This window comes from Oncorhynchus mykiss, chromosome 4 (assembly GCF_013265735.2).
Source record: "Oncorhynchus mykiss isolate Arlee chromosome 4, USDA_OmykA_1.1, whole genome shotgun sequence".
NCBI classification, from domain to species: Eukaryota; Metazoa; Chordata; class Actinopteri; order Salmoniformes; family Salmonidae; genus Oncorhynchus; species Oncorhynchus mykiss.
This window is the reverse complement of record NC_048568.1, coordinates 16,855,313-16,870,413: the sequence shown is the minus strand read 5'-3', so window position 1 is coordinate 16,870,413 and position 15,101 is coordinate 16,855,313. Positions and strand designations below refer to the sequence as shown.

Genomic DNA, 15,101 nt, shown 5'->3' with positions numbered 1-15,101 from the left:
TAGGTACTGCAGGAGAGCCTCAGAGAGCCTCTTAGATGAAGCATGGTGTCTCAATGGAGATGGATTCACACCAAAGTGGAGGGCCAGAACGGTCCAGGTATCCTTATGATGTAATTATAACTGCTATTCCCCTTTATTGCATTCCTGTTTCAGGCTGTGTCTGTTCCCTATTTGTTCTACATCCATTATCTCTCTGCCACCTCTTTAAAGCCCCGCCAAACACTACTGACCCACAGCAAGACAGCAGCCCGCTCTGAAGGAATAAGCAGGTCAAATAACAACACCCATTGTAGAACACTAGAAACAAGAAATACACATCACATAAATATGCCCCACACCCGCTTATTGCCCTGCAGAGTAGCATAAACTCTCCCCACTGGCCACTGGAGACGAACGAACGAGAGGCGGAGGGAGTGTACACAACATATTACAGTGATCCTTCATGCAGCGCCTGTCACACTGGTATGGGCAGCGACTCCCGTATGCACCTGCATCTACATGCAAATAAGACAGAGGCCTAGTGTTGGTGGGAAAGCAAAGCACAGCTCGGAAGACATACTGTACCCTCCATACCATCCATCATGCGCTACAGACGACTCAGCCCTGCAGTGATGAAGTTATGCTATAGGGATGTGCTGACAACAAAGCACTCCTAATAGGTACCCAAACTCGCTCAAGTTTTAGCCCAACAGAAATTTGTGAGACTATTGCCTGAAAATTGTGTGCCAGACTGTTGACTTACATGTAAACTAGATTTGACTAGATAATCATCATCTGTGACTCGTTTCAGGAAACTAGGCGTATGTCGCAAGTCACAACTTCATAGAAGAGACATTTGAACATGTATTTTTTCTTTTTTATTAATATGTGTTTTTTGACAGAAATGCCTTCTGGAACATTCATATGCCTTAATAACAAACTTGTATGCCAAATGTAAATATGAATAAAGTTTTTAAAATTACAAGCCTAGTTGGTTTAGCCACAGAAGAAGACAGGAACCTTCCCTCTAGCCATGATTGGCTGAGATAATGACTGGACATGCCAAGAGATGAGTTTCGGATTGGTCTGCCGTGTAGCATCTTCTGTTTATAAAATGAGCTGCTCATTATGTATAGATAATGCTTTCTACTGGAGTTTTCAAAATATATAACGTTAGCCATGGAGAACTGCAAATGTGTTACTACTGCTCTCAACCAGAGTGACTTGACACAACGGGCCAAGCAAGCTGTACAAGCAAAATAGAAACACAGGACGTCTTATTTAACCTCTTGGGTAGGGGGCAGTATTTTCACGTTCGGATGAAAAGCGTGCCCAAAGTAAAATGCCTGTTACTCAGGCCCAGAACCTAGGTAGATTTGGATAGAAAACTCAAAAGTTTCTAAAACTGTTAAAATTATGTCTGTGAGTATAATATAACTAATATGGCAAGCGAAACCCTGAGGACAAACCATCCCAAAAAAAAACATTTGCAGCCTACCACTGTTTTCAATGGCTGTTACTTTTATAATAAGGCGAAATCCTCCCAGATTGCAGTTCCTATGGCTTCCACTAGATGTCAACAGTCTTTAGAAAGTTTCATGCTGGTTTTTGGAAAAATGAGCCAGAAATTGTCGTTTTTAAGGTGGCTCCCATTTTGGCTGTAGTGTTTCCAAGCATGTGGAAGAGAGCGCGTTCTTTGGTATTTTTCTCCGGTAAAGACAATAACGATTCTCCGTCTTAAATTTTATCGTTTATTTACGTATTAGGGTACCTAACGTTTCATTATAAACGTTGTTTGACAACGTTACTAATAAACTTTGTTTGGAAAAGTTTATTTTTAAAGTTTGGGATTAATTTTGTATGCATTTTGATGGAGGGAAATTGGGTGGATTATTGACTGAAGCGTGCCAGCTAAATTGAGTTTATGGATATAAAGAATGACATTACTAAACAAAAGGACCATTTGTGATGTATCTGGGACCTTTTGGAGTGCCAACAGAAGAAGATCAAAGGTAAGGCATTTATTATATCGCTATTTCTGACTTTCGTGGCGCACCTGCCTGGTTGAAATATGTTTTTCATGCTTTTGTATGCGGGAATCTGTCCTCAGATAATTGCATGGTATGCTTTCGCCGTAAAGCCTTTTTGAAATCTGACACACCGGCTGGATTAACAAGAAGTTAAGCTTTATTTTGGTGTATTACATTTGTGATTTTATGAAAGTTAAATATTTATAATTCTGTAGTTTGAATTTTGCGCCCTGCAATTTCACCGGATGTTGGCCAGGTGGGACGCGCTCTCTTCCTGCCCATAAGAAGTTAATGAAAGGGGTTGCAGTCTGCTGTGAATCGTTCATCCATGTATGCGGGTAAGAGTCTAGCTAGTTTCAGCCAGTTTCAGATATTATAAGTTTCTAATTTTGTCAGAAACTTGTTTTCATTGCAAGTTAAAGCTTACTGTTAGCTAGTTAGCTGATGTTAGGTGGCTGGCTCGCTAGTAAACATTACGTGTATGATATGTGTAGTAATATTACCTCAGAAAGCCATTTGCATTGCCAGATATAGCCTAATCTTAGCTAGCTAACCATGCACAAGCTCCACCACAATCTGGACCTTCACTGCCTGATCACAGCCCCCCCCCCCCCCCCCCCCCCGGCTAATCAGTCAGTGCTTCTGAAAGACCAGAGTAAACACTTTGTCTGAGATTGCTGGTGTTGTGAAACACAGCACTGTGACAGGAGTCAACATCCTAAAGCTGGTTGGACTAGAGGATGGTACGGTGCTGGTGGAAAGCTATGGCTGGCAACACCCGACTCCCTACTTCAGGCCGCTGCCACAGATCAAGGAGTTCCAGCACTTCAGGGGAATATCATTTTCATTGCATTGTATGAGGTTATTTTTCTTATCTAAACTTGGGAGGTGAATTGATGTTGTGCAAGGTTGTAATGTCTTAAATGTTTTGTTATTTCCTGTTTTACAGCTTCAATGCTCTGGAGCCTGGTGTTGTTGTCGCCAAGGAGCGTTCAGACTCAATCGGGACCAGGTTTCAGCTGCTGCACAACGCTGACATCCTTCCTCCCATAGATGGTCTGCCTGTACAAGAACCACTGGACAGAGCTAGACAAACATATATATTTGAGAAGATCGGGGAGTTTTGTGACGAAGAGGCTATGGACATCACATGCCCTGCACCAAAGTCAAGGACAGAAAAGAAACAGGCTCTCAGAATATAGATTCCCTTGTTCATTCTTGGTTCGAATGGACCAGTTTATCACTGGGCGCGAGTTCCCAGTCATCAGCACTATCTGCAGTGCCTCTAGTCACATGACTCTCTCCTAACACACGCCATACATTGCTGCTACTTTTAGACCAAAGGAGAGCTCTCCAGTGGGTGTACCAAAATATTCCAGGGCCATTTTCTCAAAAGTGGGGTTACAAGTTTATCAACTATCAAAGCAGAATTACTTGATGTGTATGATATACCCGTTTGTAGCTCTGTGTCTCTGCTTTTATCCAATGTTTTAAAAAAAACTATTTATAATTTTGCTACATAAGACCGAACCAAGGTGGTCAGTCACATTTGACTACATTGTAAGCAAATCATCATTAGAATTAGGCAATGTAGCCCTATGGGAATATTTAAGATGAATACAGTTCATATACAGTTTAGAGTGATTAACACAATGTTTAACATATATATATTTTCTGTAATACACATGATTTCCAGTGTTCCTTTTGTGGTACTAGGGTTGATGAGCACTAGACTTGATGCAGTATGTTGGATTAAATTAGAGCTGGGCCAATAAACCAAAAGTCATTCAAATCGACACCGACCTACATATCACAGGCATTTTGCTGATATCGTTCATTACGATAAGTAGCCTATGGAGAAATGTGAAATAACAGGGTTTGTTAGGATGGGTGATTGTTAATGCGACAATTGATGGATACAACTATAAAAATAAAAAAAAATAACAGTAGTGGCGCAGCCTCCCGAGTGTCGCAGTGGTCTAAGACACTGCATTGCAGTGCTAGCTGTAACACTAGAGATTCTGGGTTCGAGTCCAGGCTCTGTCGCAGCCGGTCGTAACCGGGAGACCCTTGGGGCGGCGCACATTTGGCCCAGCATCGTCCGGGTTAGCGGAAGGTTTGGCCGGCAGGGACGTCCTTGTCCCATCGCGAACTAGTAACTCCTGTGGTGGGCCGGGCGCAGCGCACACTGACACGGTCACCGGGTGAAACGGTGTTTCCTTCGACACATTGGTGCGGCTGGCTTCCGGGTTAAGCGGGCATTGTGTCAAGAAGCAGTGCGGCATGGTTGGGTTGTGTTTCGGAGGACGCACGGCTCTCGACCTTCGCCTCTCCCAAGTCCGTACGGGAGTTGCAGCGATGGAACAAGACTAACTACCAATTGGATACCACGAAATTGGGGAGAAAATAATTTATTTTTAATTTATTTTTAAACAGTGGTGCACATTAATGTTATTTATCGCATCAATTCAGGCAATTTATCACGATATGGATTTTTGTTCAAATCGCCCAGCTCTACATTGACCTCATATCTGGTGATAGTGATTGGTAAACACGGACTATTATATTCTGTGAAACACTGCACTTCTATAGAAGCTGACAGTCACTGCCTTATGTTTTGACTTCCTATAAGCCTATTGGGCTGATGTTCAGAGTTCAGTTGCCTACTGATTAAAATAAGGGCCTTCTCAGAAAAAGACAGTTAGACATTTTCTCTTCTTCTGTGCTGGAGGTGTCTCCCTATTGCAACTTGTAATAAAACCCATTCAATATTTTATTGACTATCTGCGACTGCACTTCGCTTTTGTTCTCCTGGAAATTCCTAATACAGGCTATATCTGTTCATTTGCATGCAAGTTGTAGCCTACCTAGCTACATTAACAGTGCACTGCAAAACCAGTCCAAAATAGCAGGAAAACAAAATGTTGATAATAAACCCCTCTAACAACAGAACGGTATCAGGTATCACTTCCCTTTTAGCGTGTGTGAATGAGCAAACTGAAAGGAGTGGTCTCACAGGAATACAAAAGGGACTTTAAAAACACGACCGTTCAAGAAGGAGCACCACTCCAACGACAAAAGTTTAGCTTCTTTGAATTATAATAACGCACAAGAACCCGGAGCATTAACATGAAGAATACAGATTTGGAATCTAATTTGTGTTCATACAGAATCGTGTACTACCAGTCTCTCATTTGTAGCGTTGTACATGGGGTGCTCCTTGATCAGAATGCATCATTGTTTGTGTTGTGAGGTGGCGAGGAGGAGGGAGGGAACCTCTTTGGACTACATGATAACAGGGATGGTAATTAGGGTGTTTTATGAAACAGATTGAGCCTTGCTGCTTTTGATGTGAGCTAGAACTAGAGGAAGATCCATCGTGCTGAAAGAGGAGTCGCTGTGTTTACAGTGCATTTAAGCACTTGTTCAGAGGAGAGCGAAACAATGAAAGACGGGAAAACAGGGGCAAGCTCTTTATACACCCGCCCACTACAACTAACAGTAGCGCCCACTCTAATGTAAGGATGTACTAGTAAACAACGCCAGACAGGTGTAGGACAACACGCCCACTCTAATGTAAGGATGTACTAACTAACCAAAGCCGGGCAGAGCTAGGACAACAATACACCTGACCTGCAGAAAAACAACGCACCTCGCCCACCTGTCCATCAGCTCAACGTTGAGTATTCATGTCTGTGTCGTGCACACTATAATACGATTATTTACTAACGTCATTCCTCTTAGGGGAATTTTCACTGCGATTTCAAGCATCAGCAATACTGAAGAGCCCACTCAGCTAATATGGAAGAGGCTTCTCCCTTGGCAGGTCAGTGGACCCTGACCATCACACTCTCCCCAGAGAGAACGCTTTCCTAAACACAGGAGAGGAGCAGGAACAGGTAAACATACAGGACCAATAAAAAAGGCCTCCCTCATCATTCGAGTGGGTCTAATCTAAATCTGTAGACAGGAATCAGATTCAGTGCTGACCTGTTGAGAGGTTAAACCTACCTTGCATAATGTCCTACTCGTCTATTTATGATGGATGAATTTACTGATTGATGCTCTTTTTTTATCAAGCTAGCAGCGAAGCATCTAAAATGAGTGCACATTAGATGAATTCAACGGACTCCAAATCTACGGTCAGTGTGCCCTGTAGTCGCTGAGTGACACAGCAAAACCAAGCATTTGCATTGACATGGCAGACAAGCTACAGTAGGCTAGACAGACTGACTAAAACAGGTGAGGATAAGTGCTGCCTGGGGTCAAATTGATATGCTGTGGCTATGCAGCTAGTCCATAAGACTGCAGACTGGAGGCATATCCATCAAGCAAATAAATTAGAAGAGGTTATGCGAGGGTAACAGAAGTCACTGGAATTACCTTTCTTTGATCTATTCTCTACCGTCAACCAGATTACCATTTGTCTAGCAGATTAGCATTTTTTTTTTTAAATAAACCCCAACCAATGACTCAGTCTGGCATCGGCCCACCAGGACAATTCAGCATCCAACGCAGAGACAAAAACGCTCCATATTGTTTCATCCCACATTCTTCTTTTATTTTTGATGTGGGATGAAATTAGAAGTTTGTACAGTGATCGAGAGCTAATTAAACAAACAAATGTTTTTTTTAAATCAGCTCCTCTTTCTGTGCAAATGAAAACAGGAGGGATTTCCAAAGGGACTGGCAGGCAGGAGGCTATGTAATTACCGCAGATCTCCCTCTCAGCCTTCCTGTGTCTGTGCTGTTCTGTTCTTCTACAACCACCCCCCACCCCCCTCTAGGGTTGGGAAATGGGGAGACCTCTTCAAAAGACATCACTCCAAATATCGCAATATCCGATATAATCATGTTCGAAATAAAAAGTTTCAAACATGCTTTATAATTCATGAACCTACGGTGGCAATACATATGGTAAGTGATTTCAATGGGGCTTTTGACATTGACTGTTTTATACTGTTCAATCCAACTTTTACATTTAAAAATAAACATTGCATTTTCATCCTAATCTGCATTTCCTGCGCTTTTGTTATCATTTCGGTATTTCTGTATTTCATAGGATCCCCATTAGTGGTTGCTAAAGCAGCAACTACTCTTCCTGCGGTCCACACAAAACATAAACATTAATAAATGAGAACAGCTCAAGGACAGAACTAATATGTAGAAAAGAGTAAAGATACAGAAAAACCCTGGAATGAGTAGGTGTGTTTAAACTTTTGACTGGCACTGTATATTGTCAATGTCATCATATAAATCGGCCTCGGCCTAAACCGAACACGCTAGTCTCCAACTACGCAGAGGAATGCAGCTCTGTTCAAAGGAAGAAATCAGAGGCTTTTCATAGACATATAGTGGGGAGAACAAGTATTTGATACACTGCCTATTTTGCAGGTTCTCCTACTTACAAAGCATGTAGAAAATCAAAAATCCAGAAAATCACATTGTATGATTTTTAAGTAATTCATTTGCATTTTATTGCATGACATAGGTATTTGATACATCAGAAAAGCAGAACTTAATATTTGGTACAGAAACCTTTGTTTGCAATTACAGAGAGCATACGTTTCCTGTAGTTCTTGACCAGGTTTCCACATACTGCAGCAGGGATTTTGGCCCACTTCTCCATACAGACCTTCTCCAGATCCCGGGGCTGTCGCTGGGCAATATGGACTTTCAGCTCCCTCCAAAGATGTTCTATTGGGTTCAGGTCTGGAGACTGGCTAGGCCACTCCAGGACCTTGAGATGTTTCTTACGGAGCCACTCCTTAGTTGCCCTGGCTGTGTGTTTCGGGTCGTTGTCATGCTGGAAGACCCAGCCACGACCCATCTTCAATGCTCTTACTGAGGGAAGGAAGTTGTTGGCCAAGATCTCACGATACATGGCCCCATCCATCCTCCCCTCAATACGGTGCAGTCGTCCTGTCCCCTTTGCAGAAAAGCATCCCCAAAGAATGATGTTTCCACCTCCATGCTTCACGGTTGGGATGGTGTTCTTGGGGTTGTACTCATCCTTCTTCTTCCTCCAAACACGGCGAGTGGAGTTTAGACCAAAAAGCTTTATTTTTGTCTCATCAGACCACATGACCTTCTCCCATTCCTCCTCTGGATCATCCAGATGGCCATTGGCAAACTTCAGACGGGCCTGGACATGCGCTGGCTTGAGCAGGGGGACCTTGCGTACGCTGTAGGATTTTAATCCATGACGGCGTAGTGTGTTACTAATGGTTTTCTTTGTGACTGTGGTCCCAGCTCTCGTCAGGTCATTGACCAGGTCCTGCCGTGTAGTTCTGGGCTGATCCCTCACCTTCCTCATGATCATTGATGCCCCACGAGGTGAGATCTTGCATGGAGCCCCAGACTGAGGGTGATTGACCGTCATCTTGAACTTCTTCCATTTTCTAAAAATTGTGCCAAAAGTTGTTGCCTTCTCACCAAGCTGCTTGCCTATTGTCCTGTAGCCCATCCCAGCCTTGGGCAGGTCTACAATTTTATCCCTGATGTCCTTACACCCTCTCTGGTCTTGGCCATTGTGGAGAGGTTGGAGTCTGTTTGATTGAGTGTGTGGACAGTTGTCTTTTATACAGGTAACGAGTTCAAACAGGAGCAGTTAATACAGGTAATGAGTGGAGAACAGGAGGGCTTCTTAAAAGAAAAACTAACAGGTCTGTGAGAGCCGGAATTCTTACTGGTTGGTAGGTGATCAAATACTTATGTCATGCAATAAAATGCAAATGAATTACTTAAAAATCATACCATGTATGTATTTTCTGGATTTTTGTTTAGAGTCCGTCTCTCACAGTTGAAGTGTACCTATGATAAAAATGACAGACCTCTACATGCTTTGTAAGTAGGAGAACCTGTAAAATCGGCAGTGTATCAAATACTTGTTCCCCCCACTGTATTTACAAGAATGTAGGCTAGTTCACCCATTGCACACTACACAAAGTAATGCACCATTCTTTGTCTACGCAGGTGTTTGTCTGCGTCTCATACATAATACTGAGACTAGGCCGAAAATCACAATATGTGCAGTAAGGGCCTATTGGATTTCCTCCTCATTCACAATGGGTGTGACATCACAGCGAGCACAGTCTTGTCACTGCAATAGCCCTCTAACTAACCCACTTTCAGAAATCAATTCCCAAGGACAGGGGGAGAATGATCTCCCTGGCTACGATGATTATCACCTTTTTAAAAAGCCCTTAAAATGTTCCATTGCAACAATGTGGATCTAATGAGAACAAAAAGGGGGCAGTAACCGACATTATCTCCCAGCACTGATCAAATACCTGTCCTATATTATCCCCAGCACTGGCTACCTCTCCCTTTGACTGACAAGAAGATGGGGAAACCAGACTCCAGTACTTAGATCTGTGGAACTTTAGTTAGAGGTCCGGGATGAATAGGACGTGTTTCTTTTTTGCCACAATCGAAGGTAGACATGTACACAAAGCTGAAAACTAGTTGGCAAGGGTTTCCCTTCAGGTTCAGGGCAATTCCACGGAACCGGAATTACACTTTGACCCAGATTTTTCTCTTTAAAAAGTATGCCAAACAAAAACCATTGATTTGAAAAGTTTAACAAACGATAAAACTATATGCACAACAACTACTTTGAACAATTTACACAGACAATTAAAAAAAAACACATTTACTAGAAAACTGTGCAAATGTAAAGTTTGAAAGCTATGATCCCTTATTGTGTAGCTGAAGGGGTGGAGACAGGTTAAAGCAGGTTTTTTAATCCTCGAGACAACATGGATTGTATGCGTGCCATTCAGAGGGTGAATGGGCAAGACAAAATATTGAAATGCCTTTGAATTGGTATGGTAGTAGGTGCCAGGCACAATGGTTTGTGTCATGAACAGCAACGCTGCTGTGTTTTTTTCATGCTTAACAGTTTCCCGTGTGTATCAAGAATGGGAAGCATTGGAGTCAGCATGGGCCAGCATTCCTGCGGAACACTTTCGACACCTGTAGATCCCATGCCCCCAACACATTGAGGCTGTTCTGAGGGCAAAATGGGAGGGGGGGGTGCAACAGCTCTGACACACACACACACACCACCAGGGGTCTTTTCACAGTCCCCAAATCCAGAACAAATTCAAGAAAGCGTACAGTAAAATATAGAACCATTATTGCATGGAACTTCCTTCCATCTCATATTGCTCAAATAAACAGCAAACCTCGTTTCAAAAAACAGATAAAGCAACACCTCACGGCACAACGCCTCTCTATTTGACCTAGATAGTTTGTGTGTATGCATTGATATGTAGGCTACGTGTGTCTTCAAAAAAAAATGGATGTAGTTCTGTCCTTGAGCAGTTCTTGTCTAATGATGTTCTGTATTATGTCATTCTGTATTATGTTTGTCGTGTCTTTGACTATGCTGGATTAAGTGATGACATGCTATTCAATAAAATCCTTTCTCAGTAATTAATATTACCTGATTGAGCTAATCATGTAAATGTAATTAACTAGAAAGTCGGGGCAGCACAAAATAATATTTATAGAGCTGTTATCTCCCGAATAAACTCTTAAAGACCTAGTAATATTTTACATCAATAGCAGTCAATATTAATCACCTGATTTCAGTCTCATCTGAAATTTGTAAATTCTTGGTTATCTTCACAAACCCTGGCTAACAAGTTGAGCAATACAAAATTGAGTTTAATTATTTATTTACTAAATACCTAACTAATCACACAGAATTACATATACACAGAATAAATCATACCTTGATTACAAATTACGTCATGAAGGAAAACGTCCCTAGTGGACAGAACAGATATGACAGCTGGTTACACAAAGGAAAGGGGTTGTGTTTGAGTGAAAGAGCGGGAAGACTGAAGAACAAAAGGGAGAAGTGATGTCTCTATCGGGCCGTAGGCCACTACTCTATCGTGAATGCAGAATCTTATGCATTCTAAATTACCGCCCATTTGGAAAAGGAAAATGCAATAAATATTTACTCGGTAGGTTGGTGGTAGATGGAAGGCCGTGTTGCCCAACAGAGTCCTTTGTCCTTTGAAGAATGTCTCTGGTGGTAAATTGGATACGTTGTAGTAACGTTGTGGTGTGGTAGACAGGTTACTCTGTCTGTTCTTTCCTAGCCCACGTTTGCAGCTGCTGTTGCCAACTCAACGGCTAGGAGGTATCACTTCTGTAGTGAATAAGAGTTCAAAGTTCATACTATTCGCAACCAAAGCTCACGCTGAGGTTGGCTTCGTTCTGTAGTTATTATCTGAACCCTTCTGACATCGGATCGTCATCCTAATGTACCCGGAACAGAAAGTTATATTGTCGTCAAGGCTTTATATAGGAAGGGAGAGGAGGGCGTGCTTCATAGTTTAGAACCAATGTCTCTTCACGTGGGCAGGCCATTGAGTCGGGCCTAATTCATTAATGAAAACCCAATTCTCACATTTTAGAAGCTAAAATCACATTTCATCCCATCACAAATAATTTAATATTCAAACATTTAAATTGCACAACAATTCCATGTGAATCTGATAACTATAATGTGTAGACTTTCCACTGTACCGTTTATGTCATGCTATCATTGATGAGAATGTCTCAGATGACAACCGAAATGACATCATATTCATTAAATACCAACGCATATGTTCAACTGGATGGATTACCAAAATATGGTTCATTTCCCCCCCACCGGCTGATGTTCCCAGAATCTCTGTTTAACAAAGGCTATTCAAGAATCCCTCTGTAGAGTCAAGAGAGAGGGAAGGGAGAAAGGTATTTATGGGGGGGGGGTCAAAAACATTACCCACAGGCCAACGTCATGACAGTTTCATGTTTTGTGTGGACCCTAGGAAGAGTAGCTGCTGCTTTTGCAACAGCTAATGGGGATCCTAATAAAAATAAAAATACCATTACTGAAAGTCAATAGCAAAGGTGTTCTTAATGTTTTGTACACTCAGTGTATGTTTTCAGTAACCCAAAATATTTTATTTTCAACTGTTTGAAGCTGGTGTACAAAACGAAAGAAAAAGACTCAAAAACAAAACATTAGAACGGGAAGCATAGAAATAGTGCACATAGAACAGCTCTACCGCTTCTTAGACTTGCTTTCAATGAGAATCTATCATTCACAGTTCTATATGAATTTGGTCAGATCGCCCAAAAGCCTATATTGAAGCTTTAACTGGAGAGAGAGCAAGAGAAGAGACAGTGGCAGAGAGAGTGAGGGGTTGTCTAGATTGTTTTCAAAGTCTTGCTTTGACCACCAAACGACAGAAGAAAAAAAAACTGTTATAAGCTGAACATGACAGTATGCCAGTGGAAGGGAGGACAGTAGCAGGTGACCCAACTGTGGTGTGTGACTATCATTTCCCATTGTAGCCAATTCAATTGCAGTAATTCCATTACCGATTTAGTAACAGAATTGCACGTTTTAATCACTTCATAATTCCTATTGCACGTTTTAATCACTTCATAATTCCTATCAGTTAAAACAAATGTGTGGGTTTACTTTTACTTGTTACATGCGGGAGAGAAAGTAGAAAAATGTCTTAAAGATGTAGTTCTGTTACCAAAAACCCACAAGGCACAAGGCAATGTTTCTTAACCATACAGAAGGCAAATAATGTATCCAAAACTAAATATGTGTTGATATTAGTTGGTAGGGTCTTTACGCCAACATTATTGTGTTTTGATGTACTTCTAATACTACCAGAAAAAGTCCTAAAAGGTATGTTATCGAAGACCCCCTTTCCATCTGTTTGACCAGAAATCAAAGCCTTGGCTTATTCCATATTTGTAGGAGGGAAAATGTTTGAAAAATGTATACATACGCCTTAATTTATGAACTTCATATGTTGGTGCTCATGGGTCTTCTTACATGGAAATGCCCTTCAAATTCTATGCCACTTGAATCAATTGCTCAATGGCTGACATCAATGGCAGTGAAGTTGACTGCCGCTCGGTGCTCCGACAACACAGCACAATGAGCCACTGTATCCATTTCAGCATTCCCCATGGAGGTCACCACTGTTACGGCAGCTTGTCATTAACCCAACGTGGAGACTGGAGAGGCAAGCAATGAGTCCCAGCTCCTGCATATAGATGATGGCAAATCATTGACTGCTGTGCAAAGATCTGGGAGTTAACGACCCTGTTTGCATCCGATTGAGTAATCTGCAACTGGCATGTGTGTAGTGCTGAAGTCCCCAGGGAGGACTGGCAAATTACAGGACAACAAATCCAATAGTGAAACAAAAGCATTAATGAAATCCTCCCTGGGGAGGACGACGTCTAGCTAACAGGTGCAGCTCGGGGGGGGGGGGGGGGGGGGGGGGGGGGGGTAGTGATGGCGGAGGTGGCGGGTGGAACACTGGGCACTGGCAACGTAGTGGGTCTTTGGCACAAGGGTGACAGATGGCCAAACAGCACACACACTGTGAGGGGGAGCCAATGTGGCCTCCCCTGGGACGGCATGGGCACACAGCTGAAAAGTGCGAGGCAGAGTTGGGTTACAGATGTTTGCCCTGCGCCCTAAAAGAAAGCAAAGAGGTGGCGGCTGGCCAGCGGGCTGATTTGGCTGTGGTCGATGATGGCATCTTTTACACATGGCAAAGTGCTGGACGGGCGGGATTGAGTTACGCAGGAGCACGCCTACTCAGAGGCCATCTGCACACTGACACTACTACACTCCTTTCTCTCACCATCATCAATAGACTTGTATTACCAATTTGATAACGCACTTAACAGTGGTAATAAAGCTTCTGTCTAAACCCAAATTGTAACACTCAAAACATATTGGGTCTTTTTACTCCACCAAAACACTTGTCTCCAGTGTTGTGATATCGAGCCATCACCCACTGAGATAGAAAACTGGATCTATGTAAAAGGACCAACAAATGTATTGGATTTTCTTACACCAAATTACAGCAGCTCTTGCATTTCAGAAGTATCACAGAAAAATAATACATTAAACATTTACGATGATCAACCTTGCAAAACGAGATTCTTCAAAAACACTGCTTTGAGGAAATACTATAAGTGTTTCATCCAAAGTCAAAGAAGAAATGCAAAGCCGATTCCGGAGTCAAGCAGCACAAACATCATGAAAAATGAATGGCATTTTAAACCTGACATGCATTCATGCTACTAGGATATCATAACTTATTTTTAAGGCAGCGAAGTGCATGAAATGTTGCTTCTGCTAACGCGCCATTACGCCACTTCCATGAAGCGACATACATGCCTTGCCGCCGTGGCCATGCGTGGTGTAAATCTGTGAGCTTCTCCTCCATGGCGTCTCATTGGCTTTCCAGTAAATCTCAGGCTGCTACCCACCTGCGTTACATGAGATGAATTGGTCAGGAAATCGATAAGCCATTGGTCCTTTAAGTGTGTTCTGTCACTGCGACGTGTGGCCAGAGAGATGCTTGATACCAGGTAGGCGAAGAAGAACCATTGTGATTGGCTGATGGATCCAAGACTCACCTTCTCAGACCATTATTTCACAACAGGTGAACCACATTGAAGATTGTCAGCAGCTATTAAAAGGCACTGCGGACACAGCTTTCAGAAGGTCACGGACATTCTTCCATTGAACGTTGCTTTGGCACAAGAGTCATCCAGCTCTCATCTGCAGAGCATAGTAGAGACTACATTGTCGTAAAGAACAAGTCCTTTCTCCGATTGTTTGACTGGTGTCGGAAATATGTTGTCTTGTTGCCTTGAAGCAGAGCAGCAACAATATGACGATGGAAGTCTATCTTGCTTATATCACACATCCTGTGGTCACTCGAAATTGTGGCAAATGGCTGATTTCGAGCATTAGGCCTCCAATAACGTGATAGGTAACCTAGTTAACAGTGTTAAACAATACCAGATTATCCTACTGAGGAACAGCATATTAAACACAAATCAATAGAAACTGATTGCTGACAGGGAAAGGGATGAAATTCAACAGGAAAATCAATAAACTGGCAGTTCTGGAAGCTCCTGTTATTAATTGGGTAAAAGAGCCGCTGGATTATAGGCATTGACAACATAAACATGCTATCGAGAAGGGGGAAAAAAGGATTTAGCAATTTATGATCACTTTCATTATGTGAGGAGAGC

The 15,101-nt window shown here is 42.3% G+C and overlaps 1 protein-coding gene across 2 annotated transcripts in view; it reads right to left on the bottom strand.

Moving 5' to 3' along the window:
- LOC110522207 (mannosyl-oligosaccharide 1,2-alpha-mannosidase IA) overlaps window positions 1-15,101 on the bottom strand; it is a 163,494-nt gene that overhangs the window by 133,506 nt on the left and 14,887 nt on the right. The window contains exon 1 of one of the 2 annotated variants that reach the window (XM_036975779.1): window positions 12,824-12,847. The exons of the other annotated variant lie outside the window; for it this stretch is intronic. The gene's annotated coding sequence lies outside the window, so the exon portion shown is untranslated. Of the gene's footprint in view, window positions 1-12,823; window positions 12,848-15,101 lie in introns of those variants that run through there. 2 annotated transcript variants of the gene reach the window in all.